The following is an 11,951-nucleotide window of genomic DNA, read 5'->3' on the forward strand; positions in this document are numbered from 1 at the left end:
ACTAAAAATCCATTAAATTAAACGACAACTACTACATGAAATCACCATTAAAATACATCTACTCTATCAGCAAGCAAGACCCAACAACAATATCAACACATATTTGCTAAATTACACCCAAAGAATGGGGTTTTTTTGCCACACATCAATAAATAACAAAATATACCTTAAATAATACTAAAATCAAATGGGTATATTAAATTAAACCTTGATTTAATCAAAGGAAGAAGAATGGAGAAAACCCACTTCCAACTTAGGGAAGATGAAATCCTTCTTTCATCAAGTCTCCCACAAAACCCTCTCCAAACTTGAGAGAAAAACATATGAAAAGTACTACTCTATTTTAAGAAAATAATAATGATTTGGAACTCTCTAAAATTAATAAAAAGTTTTGTATTTATAGCAATCAGAAATTAGTGTTGGCGGATTGTTCGGCAAGGTTAGTCGAGTCCGCCGAATGTCTCAACGACTCGCCCTTCTTCTGTCTTGTCGCCGTTTAGTGCTTTTATTTAGAATCTTCACGTTCTAGACCATTGGGTGGTATAGTACTGCTTCGCGGAACTATTTGGCGAAGTGCCGACTTCTCCTTCCATCGCCTTTCTGATTATTTTCCTTCAGGTCTTCGCATACTCGAACAAAGGGTGGAGTCTGCCCTTTTGACGAATCATCAAAGGTGCTTGGTGATGCTTAGGCTTCTGCTTCTTCATTCTTTTCAGTCTTTTTATTCCTTTTTGGGCCTAAGTGTCCATGCTTCCGCTAAACCTTCAAATACCTGAAACTTAAGAGTTTTCATCAGATATTTAGACAAAATAAGCATTCGAGGACATTATTTCTATCAAAATAAAGCCCTAAATGAGTCCAATTTGTGGACTCATCAACACCCCCAACTTAAAATTTTGCTTGTCCTCAAGCAACTTAAGTTCAGACGTTCAAAAATGGTGTCTCAAACAGAGCTACACAAGACTCAATCATGAATGCACACAACAAGACTCAATTTATTTATGTAAGGATCAATTGTGTACTCAAAGATTCAAGTTGTGACACATCATTACCAAAGATTCTCGTGCTCCCAATACTTGCTACTTGTCTATAAATGCCCTCACATAAAGAATTATTCCATATCCACACAAAGAGGTTAACCAATTCAAAACCCGGAATAAGATGCAACACTCACACTCAAACAGAGAAACACAATGCATGGTTTCACCCATAGGTTTTCCCTTATTATCCAATCAACTTTCGATTAGGCTCACTCAAGATGAAAAAAGTCTTTCTAAGGCTTGTAATGGGGCTGAGTGCAAAGGTATGGTCATTTAGGCTCAGTGATTTTTTCCTCGTGAGCTGTGGTATTCTCAAGGAATTCTCTTCTTTTCCTTTAGCAATACTTTTTCTAGTGCTTCTAAGTCACCTTTTTATTCACCTTTATGGATTGCTTAGAAACCCGATTTCCTTCGTACTTTTTTTTAATTGAATGGGTTCTATTTTTATGCAACACCATGGGTTAAGGTGGACTTTTCTTGCACTTCTTGACTTCTCATTTTCATTTTCACCACACCCCCAACTAAGGCTTTTGGCCTAAGTTGGCTATTCACTAAAACCACAAATCAAGAGGACTATAGGTAATGGGTCAACTAAGGTCTAGGGTTTATGTAGGTTCTTCCAAGGAAAGGTAAGGCTCAAAGGGTATTCAAAAGATTTTAACACGCTCACGGGTAGGCCACAAAAGAGGTATATGTCAAATTTGGCGCACACTCTTTAAAGTTGCCTAAGATCATTTCAACAGGACACCTTTCTAAATCAATCAGACTAACATGGCAAATTCTAGGTTTATTCATGCAAGTTTCAAAGCAAGCTAATCACACAAGGCATCGATACTTATATCAAATAAGACTACACACTTTCGCTAGTGCGCCACGGTCATTACAAGAGAATCAATTAGATAAATGGCTAATCATAATAAGATGCAAGATTTCACATATTGTCTACGCAACTTCATTTGGTCTCATCGTAGCCATACATTCATGTTCGTTCAATTGAGAACACTATTCAAGTCATCGGCATTGATCAAAACCGAGACTCAAATTTTCACAAAAGAACAACCACATTCTACTCTCGAGGGGTGGAAAAAATGTGAGAAAAATTCAAAGTAATTTGCAATTAAAAACAGGCGAAGCCACAAGCTTAAACAATCGCAAAGCAGTTTTAAAAACACAATTAAAAACAGATGACCCAATTGTACATCAAAACAGAAGTATTTGAAACAAGAAAAACAAGGTGGGCCTCACCCCACCACAAATAAGAGCGTTTGTCCTCAAATGTTAATAATGACAGTACCCAGAGTTCAAGAAAGATAAGATATAGAAAGAGGTAAAGAAGGGTCCTGTCTATGCAGTCTCTCTATCTGTCGGGGAATTCGATTCATTTCCCTGAATTAAAACCATGGTCCCCGGAGTGTTGTTGTTTTAATCCTCATTGTTTGCCTTTGTCGTGGCCTCTGCAGCAAGATTAGCTGCAATCATCTGATCTATCTCCTGAGCTGCTCTGAAGGCCCGTATTACATTAACAAAACTTGGAGCCCATGAAGGCACATTAGGGTCGATGGGAATTCTTCTCTTTACTCTGGCTTCATTGGTATACTTCCTTTGTCTGGCTAGCTCTGCTTTCTTTTCATCTTTCTTAAACTCTCGTGCTCTTATTTGCCTGGGTGGATCATTTCTCCCTGTGACTTTTGATCTAGCCATTACTGCAAAGACTTCAACGATAAGTTAGATAGCAATTCAAACAGGAGAAAAAAAGTGCTTATGGGTGTCGAATCGCTTAGCCAAGTACTCATCCTGTTAGGCCAATTGTTGAAAGTGATGTACAACTTATACAAGGGCGTAGACAAAGGGTTAGCAAGGGATCCTTTGGCGAGTCACCAAGTGCATTTTGCAAATTTAACTAAAGGCGGAATGGGAATGTTAGGTGAACCACCGAGAAGTTCGGTAGATTTTGTTCATCTCGCCGATAAGCTCAACGTGTCTAGTTTCAACCCATCCTTTCCAATTTCACCCCACAACCCCAGATAATGCAACTTACGCTCATATAACTCAATTTCAACGAAAACCCAAGGAACTTTCTATTCCCACCACTTAACAGTTCAACTAAAAGTAAAGATAAGTGGTAGTCCCTCAAATCATGCAGAGAATATCAAGTCTTAATCAATAATATATATCATCCCAGTAACTCAGAGACTCAATAGAGATTTTCTACTGTCAGTAATTATGCAAATTAGTAAAAATTTTGATCAAATAACTGAGAAGTTTGATTACTAACCTTTGATGCCGAATTAGATAGTACTAGCTTGCTAGGCGACAATGTTATCATAATCCGAGCACAATTTGACGCGTAAAATACTCTAAAAGTACGAGAAATATAACTACTAAAGTGCGAGTATGAGTTTGTGAAAAGGGACAAAGTGAAAGAAAGTGAATGAAATGGAACTTTTCAACATGTGGCTTGTGATCGTCCATTTTTTGCTCCTTCGGCGATATTAGTCGATTTCGCTCCATCACTCGGTGAAACGCTGAATATCCAATTTACTCACCGAATATAAAAGAATTTTAAGTTCAGGTGAGCAGTGCCTCGACGATTTTTATTGAGATCGCCAATTTGATTGGCAATGCACCGACAAAATTCATACTCCGCCGAGTTCTATAGACTGAACTTTTAAGACGTATTGTGTCAAATAGTGGGAGTGATCTGGTACGCTGTGCTTGTCGGCGATCCGCCAAACTGAACTATTGCTCGCCTCTATACATCTTTCCAAGCACTTTCCTTACTCAATCTGTACAAACATCAAACTATTATTTTATCAAGATAACAAAAGGCGAGTAAATGGTTTTTGGTTTCCTCCCAAACAACGCCTTAGTTAACGTCGTGGCATGACACAAGTTAACCTTCAGACTTCACTCTTGGGGTTAGCCATAGTATCACTAGGAAAACCCCATTGTTGTCTCCGATTGAGATAAGACGAGATATGACCCATTTGGGTCTCTAACTATATGATTGAAACTGAATGAGAGATGACAGTTTGGCTGAGGGTAGACACGTCTTTTTTCATACCTTTTAGCGTTTTGTCTGACCCTTCAACTTTGTTTAGGGTACGTGAGAGCATATCCTTAGACTTACCACCTTTCGAATCCTTGGGCTTCTGACGCTCGTGGGGAGGCACATGTCTATCCTTCTCCCCATCCTTCCAATTTGGATTACAATCCCTCTATTCACGATGTCGATCCTTCCATCCTTCTTCTCTAACCCATCCCTGATTACCACTCTACCTTAAGTAGTTTGAACGATAGCCCCCGTCTTGGTTGGCTAGAAAATTCACTTCCTAGTCATATATGGCTTCAAACTTCATCTCCACAGGACTCACTTCCCCGACTTCCATAGCATTGACAACACGGGTACTCACCCCCATAACATTTTGGGATAAAATGTCAAGTTGTGTCATGATCTTGGCCATGTTTTGGTCTCTCTCATTATTTTTCTCAACCTGCTCTATGGATAGCTGAAATGTGACCGGTGAGAACTGGTATTCGCGGGTGTACCACGATATGTTGATGGTTATCATGCCATCGAAAAGTTGAGCTGCTACTGTATATGGTTGATGCATTAATTCTCCAGGTGCAAGTTGGTCAGCTACACCTTTGTTTACTTAGTCTAGACTCCGGTAAAAGTATTGAAGGAGCACATTATCAGGTAGACCATGGGTTGGGCATCGTAACACCAATTTCTTAAATCAGAGCTAAGTTTCGTTCAAAGGCTCTGCATTCAGACACTTGAAGCTTTGGATGCTATCCCGAATAGTCATCATCTTTGAGGGAGGGAAAATCGCACATTAAATACGGTGACCAACTCCTTCCATGAAGTGATTGAGTTATGTGGGAGCTAAGCTAGACACTTGCACGCCTTCCCCATTAATGAAAAAGGGAATAGCCTCAATCGAACCAACTCCTGCGAGATGTTTTTGAATGAGAATGGTCCACAGACATCTACGAAGTTTCGAAGATGCTCATGTGGGTTCGCATGTGCTAATCCAGTGAAAAGTCCCTTTGGTTGCAAGAGTTGTAACATGGTGCTCGTTATGTGGAACGCCACATTTACCTCTGCTAGAGGTAGACGGATGGCTCCAACACCTCCCATGAGATGTGGGTCATTGACGTTGGGCTCATGGATATCGTTGAGGTTGCCGATGTTGTCCTAATGGCCCACCTGGCTCCCATTACTACCGTTCACACTCATGCTTTCTAAAATGTTTACACAATCAAAAAAACAAAACTAAAAATTAAGTTAGTAAATTACAACTAAAAAGAACAGAAAATTCTATTGATCTAAAAATTCTCAAATAACACCAGTCCCCGGCAGTGGCGCTATTTTGATACTTATCGTGACCAACGACACTAACCTACGGTTCGACGGTCTACAATCGTCTAGTATAGTTACCCAACTAAAGGTTGGGATCGTGTCCCAAGGGAGTGGTTTTGAGAATTAATAGAAAAATAAAATTTAGCTCAAATTAGTCGTAGCTAAAGAGATTTACGCACAAAAACATAGTAAATTAAAGGGGGTGACACCAGAGTGTCAAATATCAAATGGAGGTTTTGTCACAAGTAGTAAAATTAGCAAAAATTAACCAGAAAATCAAGTATGAGGAAATGTTCTTCGGGTGTGACCGCAATACAAGTTGATATAAACCGTTGGGTACATTCTTTCAATAGGAAATTTGCAAGAAAATAGTGACTACGCTAAGATTTAGATGGAAATAGGTTCCCTTTCGGGAAACTTACCCCGTTTAAAATGGGTTCTTCTCAGACACACATTTGCCGCAAAAAGACCAGCATACGCTTTACCCCATTCACTCTCTCGAGCTGAGTGTTAGGATATGGGACTAGGACTCACCCTCTCGGGCTGAACCTCATGTCGACCCACTCCTTAGTTCATCAGTCTAGTGGTATTGGTTTCGCAACCTCCCTCTCAAGCAAGCCGAAAATACATGGGTGGTTTTGTATTTGCAACTACAAACCAAGTAATTTAAACTACATCCACTAGTTGAAATCACCATTAAAATACATATACTCTATCAGCAAGCAACACCCAACAACAATATCAACGCATATTTGCTAAATCACACCCTGAGAATGAGGTTTTTAGTCACACATCAAGAAATAACAAAATACACCTTAAATAATACTAAAATCAAATGGGTATAAGAAATTCAACCTTGATTTAAGCAAATGAAGAAGAATGGAGAAGACCCACTTCCAACTTGGGTAAACTGAAATCCTTCTTTCTTAAGTCTCCCACAAAACCCTCTCCATCGCCTTTTTGATCCTCTTCCTTAATGCTTAAGCATTCTGGAACAAAGGGCGGAGTATGTCCTTTCGGCGAATCACCAAAGGTTCTTGGCGATGCTCAAGTTTCAGCTTCTTCGTTCTTTTCAGCCTTTTTGTTCCTTTTTGCGCCTAAGTGTCCATGCTTCCACTAAAACTTCAAAAACCTGAAACTTAAGAGTTTTCATCAAATATTTAGACAAAATGAGCATTCGAGGACACTATTTCTATCAAAATAAAGCCCTAAATGAGTCCAATTTGGGGACTCATCCGTGTCTAAAATCATTATGTAACAATATCGATATGCTCAAAAGGCTCTGCTATAGACATAAAAGAAAATTTATAATTATTATGTAACAATTGCTTTCTTTGAAAATCCTTTCGTGACTTGACTAGAGTTATACTTGATTTAATGTTTCAACTACACCTTGATGAGTCCACAAATTGAACTCATTTAGGGCTTTATTTTAATAGAAATAGTGTCCTTGAATTCTTGTTTTATCTCAATACTTGATTAAAATTCTTAAGTTTCAGGTATTTGAAGTTTTACCGGAAGCATGGACACTTAGGAACAAAACAGAGCAAAAAGGGGCTGATAAGAACAAGGAATGAAAGTCTGCGGATCGTCGAGTCCAACTTGGCGAGTAGCCGAATTGACTTGCACCGCCCTTTGTTCCAGTACGCGAAGCCTTGAAGGAAGTGGATCGAAAGTCGAGGAAAGGAGCAGTCGGTGAGTCGCCGATTAATTTCGTGAAGGAGTACTGTACCGACCAATGATCCAGAATACGAGGATGCAGAAGGCAAGACACTGAAGGCGATGAGCTGATTAAAGGGCGGATCACCAAGTTCATCGGCGATCTCGACTAATGTCGTCGTACGATCCTCCGCAGCACAATTTGTGAAAACTATAAATACTAGTTAGAGTTTTAGTCTTAATGTGGAACATTTTAGAGTAAAAATTATTATTAGTCTATAGTATTTTTTTGTATTTTTCTCTGAAGTTTGGAGAGATTTTTGGGGAGACTTGAAGAAAGTAGTTCATCTTCCCCAAGTTGGAAGTAGGTCTTCTTTGTTCTTCTTTCGTAGCTTAATTCAATGTTTAATTTCTTATACCCAGTTGATTTCTTTATCATGTTAGGTAAAATTTCTTATTTCTTGAAGTGTGGCTAAAAACCCCATTCTTGGAGTGTGATTTAACAAATATGGGTTGATATTCTTGTTGGGTCATGCTTGCTTTTAGGTTAGATGTATTTTAATGGTGATTTCACCTAGTGATTGTGGTTTAATCAAAAGGGTTTGTAGTTGCAAATACAAAGCCACCCATGTGCTTTCGACTTGCCCAAGAGGGAAGTCACGAAACCAAAACCACTAGACTGATGGCCTAAGGAGTGGGTCGACATGAGGTTCAGCCCAATAAGGTGAGCCCTAGTACCATATCCTAACACTCAGCTCGAGAGAGTGAGCAGGGTAAGGCATAGGCTGGTCTTAATGTGGCAAATGAGTGTCCGAGAGGAACGCATTTGAAATGGGGTAAGTTGCCCGAGAGGGAACTTATTTCCATTTAAAGCTTAGCCTAGACACGATTGTCTTACAAATTTCCTATTGAAAGCATGTACCCAACGATTTATATCAACTTGTATTGCGGTCACATCCCAAGAACCTTCCCCATACTTGATTTTCTTGTTTATTTTGTTGTTTTACTGTTTGTGACAAAGCCTCCATTTGATATTTGACATTTTTGTGTCACCCCCTTTAATTTACTATGTTTTTGTTCGTTAATATCTTTAGCTATGACTAGTTAGAATGTAATTTTATTTTTCTATCAAATCTCAAAACCGCTTCCTTGGGACACGACCACAACCCTTGGTTGGGTTACTATATTATCAACGATCGTAGACACTCATACCGTAGAATAGTGTCGTTGGTCATGATAAGCATCAAAATGGCGTCGCTGCCGGGGAGTGGTGGTATTTGAGAATTTTGAGATTTGAAGAATTTTTGTTTTTCTTAGTCGTAGTTCACTAACTTTACTTTTAGTTTTGTTTTTCGTTGAGTTATCCACTTAGATGAACATGGCTGAGCAGAGTAGTGGCAAGTTGGTGAAATTGAGCCAAGGAGTCCAAAAGGACCTCACACTGACCGCTCTGGCATCTCAGCTAAACTAACTGGCCACCAAAATCTTAGAGATGGAAGTCCAATGGAACAACAAGGAGAGGTATATACCCCCTCATGAGCGGAGGAAGTCCAGAGATGGGAGAGAAAATTGTGTCGAGGAAACACTTCAACTCATTCTCCAAAAGGTCACCGATCAGGATTGAGTGTTGGAGGAAATGAAGGAGAATGTTGAAATGTTGAATCAAATTAGTGGATCTCACTCTAGATCAATCCAGTTGATCAGGTCATTCCTGAGTTTTGCAATACCTCATCTCCACCCAAATGACATATTTCGGTCACCTAGTGACACTAGGGCTAACCCCAATAACGGAGAGTGAGCCCAAACATATGTTGTGCCACGACATAAATGAGGCACTTCTTGGGAGGCAAACCAAGGTTTTACTATTTTTTTTATTATTTTGTTCGAAATAATGGTGTGCTGATTTTGTAGGGTAAAATGCGAAAGGTGTTAAGTAGTACAAGATGGCGAGCCAAGGACCCAGTGGGTGAGTCGCCGAATCTATCCGCGACTCTGACTTTATCCGTCGTTGGGACACCAAAATAAGGGATGTGATGTAAAACTCGGCGAGGTAAGCAAACGCTCAGCGCACCGCCCCATGCTCTCTTTCATCGCCGTTATGCGTTGATTCTCAGTATCCTCAAGTCCACTAAATTTGGGAGATTCATCTTGTCGTCAAGGAACTAATCGCCAATTCGCCAACTACCCATTCGTGTCGCTGACTTGGTCTCTTCCCTCATGGGTGCCATACTGGAACTTTAGGCGAGTTGAAGAGCCACTCGGATAGTTACCGATGGGTCTTCGCAATCACCAGGCTCACCTTTCTTCACTTCTTCAGCTTGTTATGCTCATTTTTGCCTGTTAGTGTCCTTACCTTGCTCATTAGCTCACATACCCGAAAATCAAGGTCTTAACATCAGTTTATAGCATAGATTAGGTATTTGAGGACACTAGAACTATCAAAACAAAGCCCTAAATGAGTCCAATTCTCAGACTCATCAACACCCCTAACTTAAACTTTTCCTTGTCCTCAAGTAAAACTCAAGATCAGCAATTCAGAAAGGATGTCTCTAGTAGTGTTGCATAATAATCAACATGAATGCATGATTATCATGCCAAACACACCTCTCTTTTCAGCAAGCTAAGAACAAAAAATTAGAATTGCATTTGCAACTATAATTCATAAATTAAAGCACAACTAAAGATTAAACCCAATTCAATATAGCATTTAAACTAGTAATTAATAATACCCATAAACTAATTCAACCCATAATCATATGATCACACTCCAAGAATTAGGGTTTTAGCCAAATATCATAAAAAGGTAAGAATGGTTACCAAGTTGATTAGCCATCAACTGCGTAAGAGTATTCAAGCCCCTAAAATGCTGCAAATTGATGAAAATTTGTAACCCACTTGCAAAATCTCAAATTTAGTATCAAAATGACTTCAAGTTTACAAGGAAACTATTAAACTTCAAAAGAAAAACAATTCTAAAAATTGAAGCAAGCTAACTTTCCACATTGAATTAACAGTTCAAAATCTAATTTATAGTCTCCAAAAATTAGCCACAATGGGCCATTAGGCGAGGTAAGTCGTATTCGCCAAGTGGTTTGGCAAACAACCCTTTGCTCTCTTCTATCGCCTTTTTTGCATTGACTCTCAGCATCCTCAAATGGTGTAATTTTGGGCGATCTATCTTGTCATCGCAGAACTGACCGGCGACTCACTGAGTTCCCCTTTTCTGTCACCGACTTGGTTTCTTCCCTCAGGGCTGGCACACTGGAACTTTAGACCGACTAAATAGCCACTCGGCGATTCGCCAGGTGCTCTTGGCGATCATCAGGCTTGCATTTCTCCACTTTTTCAGTTTGTTTTGTTCCTTTTTGCATGTTACTCTCCTTGCTTTGCTCCTCAATCCATATACCTTAAAATAAAGGCCTCAACATCAGTTTATGACACAAATTAGGTATTTGACAACACTAAATCTATCAGCACAAAGCCCTAAATCAGACCAAATCTAAAACTCATCAACACCCCCAACTTAAACATTCGCTTGTCCTCATGTAAGACTCAAGATAAGCAATACCAAAAGGATGTCTCAAATAGTGCTACATTAGACTAAGCATGAATGTACACAACACGGTTAAACTTACTCATGCAATGATCAGTTGTGCCCTCAGAGAATCAAATTGTGACTCACCATTATCAAAGATGCTCAAGTTCACAATACTTGCTTCAAATGCAAGTTCAAGTTCAACAAAGGTACTCAAATGCCCTCCCAACAAAGTTGATTCCATTATCACACAAAATTTCTTCAACAATTTAAAGTTCCAGAACCACATACAACTCTCACTCTCAAAAAGATGAACACATGCATGACTTCACCTATAGTTTTGCCTTTATTTTCTAATCAACATTCATTTCAGCTCACTAAAGATCACAATGGTCTTTTCAAGGCTTGTAACGGCGCTGAGTGTGAAAGTATGGTCATTTAGGCTTAGTGGCTTCTACTGTCATAAAGAATGGTCTGAACGTCACTTTCCTCCTTTTCTTTAACATGCAAAACATTCTCCTAATCCACCCCATTATTAAACTTCATATGAACTACCGGATACCCCATTCCTTTAGCAATTTCCACTACTTTATTTCACAATTTTCTCATTCTTTTTCTTTTCTTTCTTCTTTTTAATTTTCTTTTCTCTTTTCTCTCATTTTTTTACATGGAGGGGTTCCATCTTTTTTTTAAAACCATTACTCAAAGGGGGATTTCACACACTTGTTGAATTTCCTTCTCTTTTTAACACACCACTGACTTAGGCTTTTGGCCTAAGTTGGCTATTAAAACAAACCATACTTCATGAAAGTTATGGGTGAATGGATAAATAGAGGTCACAATTGTTTAAGTTCCTTCCAAGAAAAGGGTAAGACTTAAGAGGGATCAAGAAAAGTTCACATATCTCACAAGGTTGGCCAGAAAAGAGGTATATTGTCAAATTTTTCCACTCTTCAAAATTTGTTGCCTAAGATCATTTCAAGTGCTTGCATCACTCAATCAACCGGACAAACAAGGCAAATTCAAGGTGTTATCACACACAATGTTCAATGTAACATCATCCCACAAGACATTGGTACCAATATCAAACAAGACTTCACGCTTTCTAGCTAGTATGCATTGTTAATCACAAGAGACTCATTCGACAACCGGCTAGTCACAACGAGATGCTAAAAGTTCACACATTGTCTATGCAACTTCATTTGCCTCTTGTAGCCGCACATTCATTTCGTTCTATTAGGAGAACTATTCAAGTCATAGGAATTAATCACAACTGACACTCAAATTTATATAAGAACGGCCACAATCACACACAAAAAAGGTGGAAAATTTTTAAAATTAGGTTCAAAAC

This window comes from Solanum stenotomum, chromosome 2, assembly GCF_019186545.1.
Source record: "Solanum stenotomum isolate F172 chromosome 2, ASM1918654v1, whole genome shotgun sequence".
NCBI lineage: Eukaryota > Viridiplantae > Streptophyta > Magnoliopsida > Solanales > Solanaceae > Solanum > Solanum stenotomum.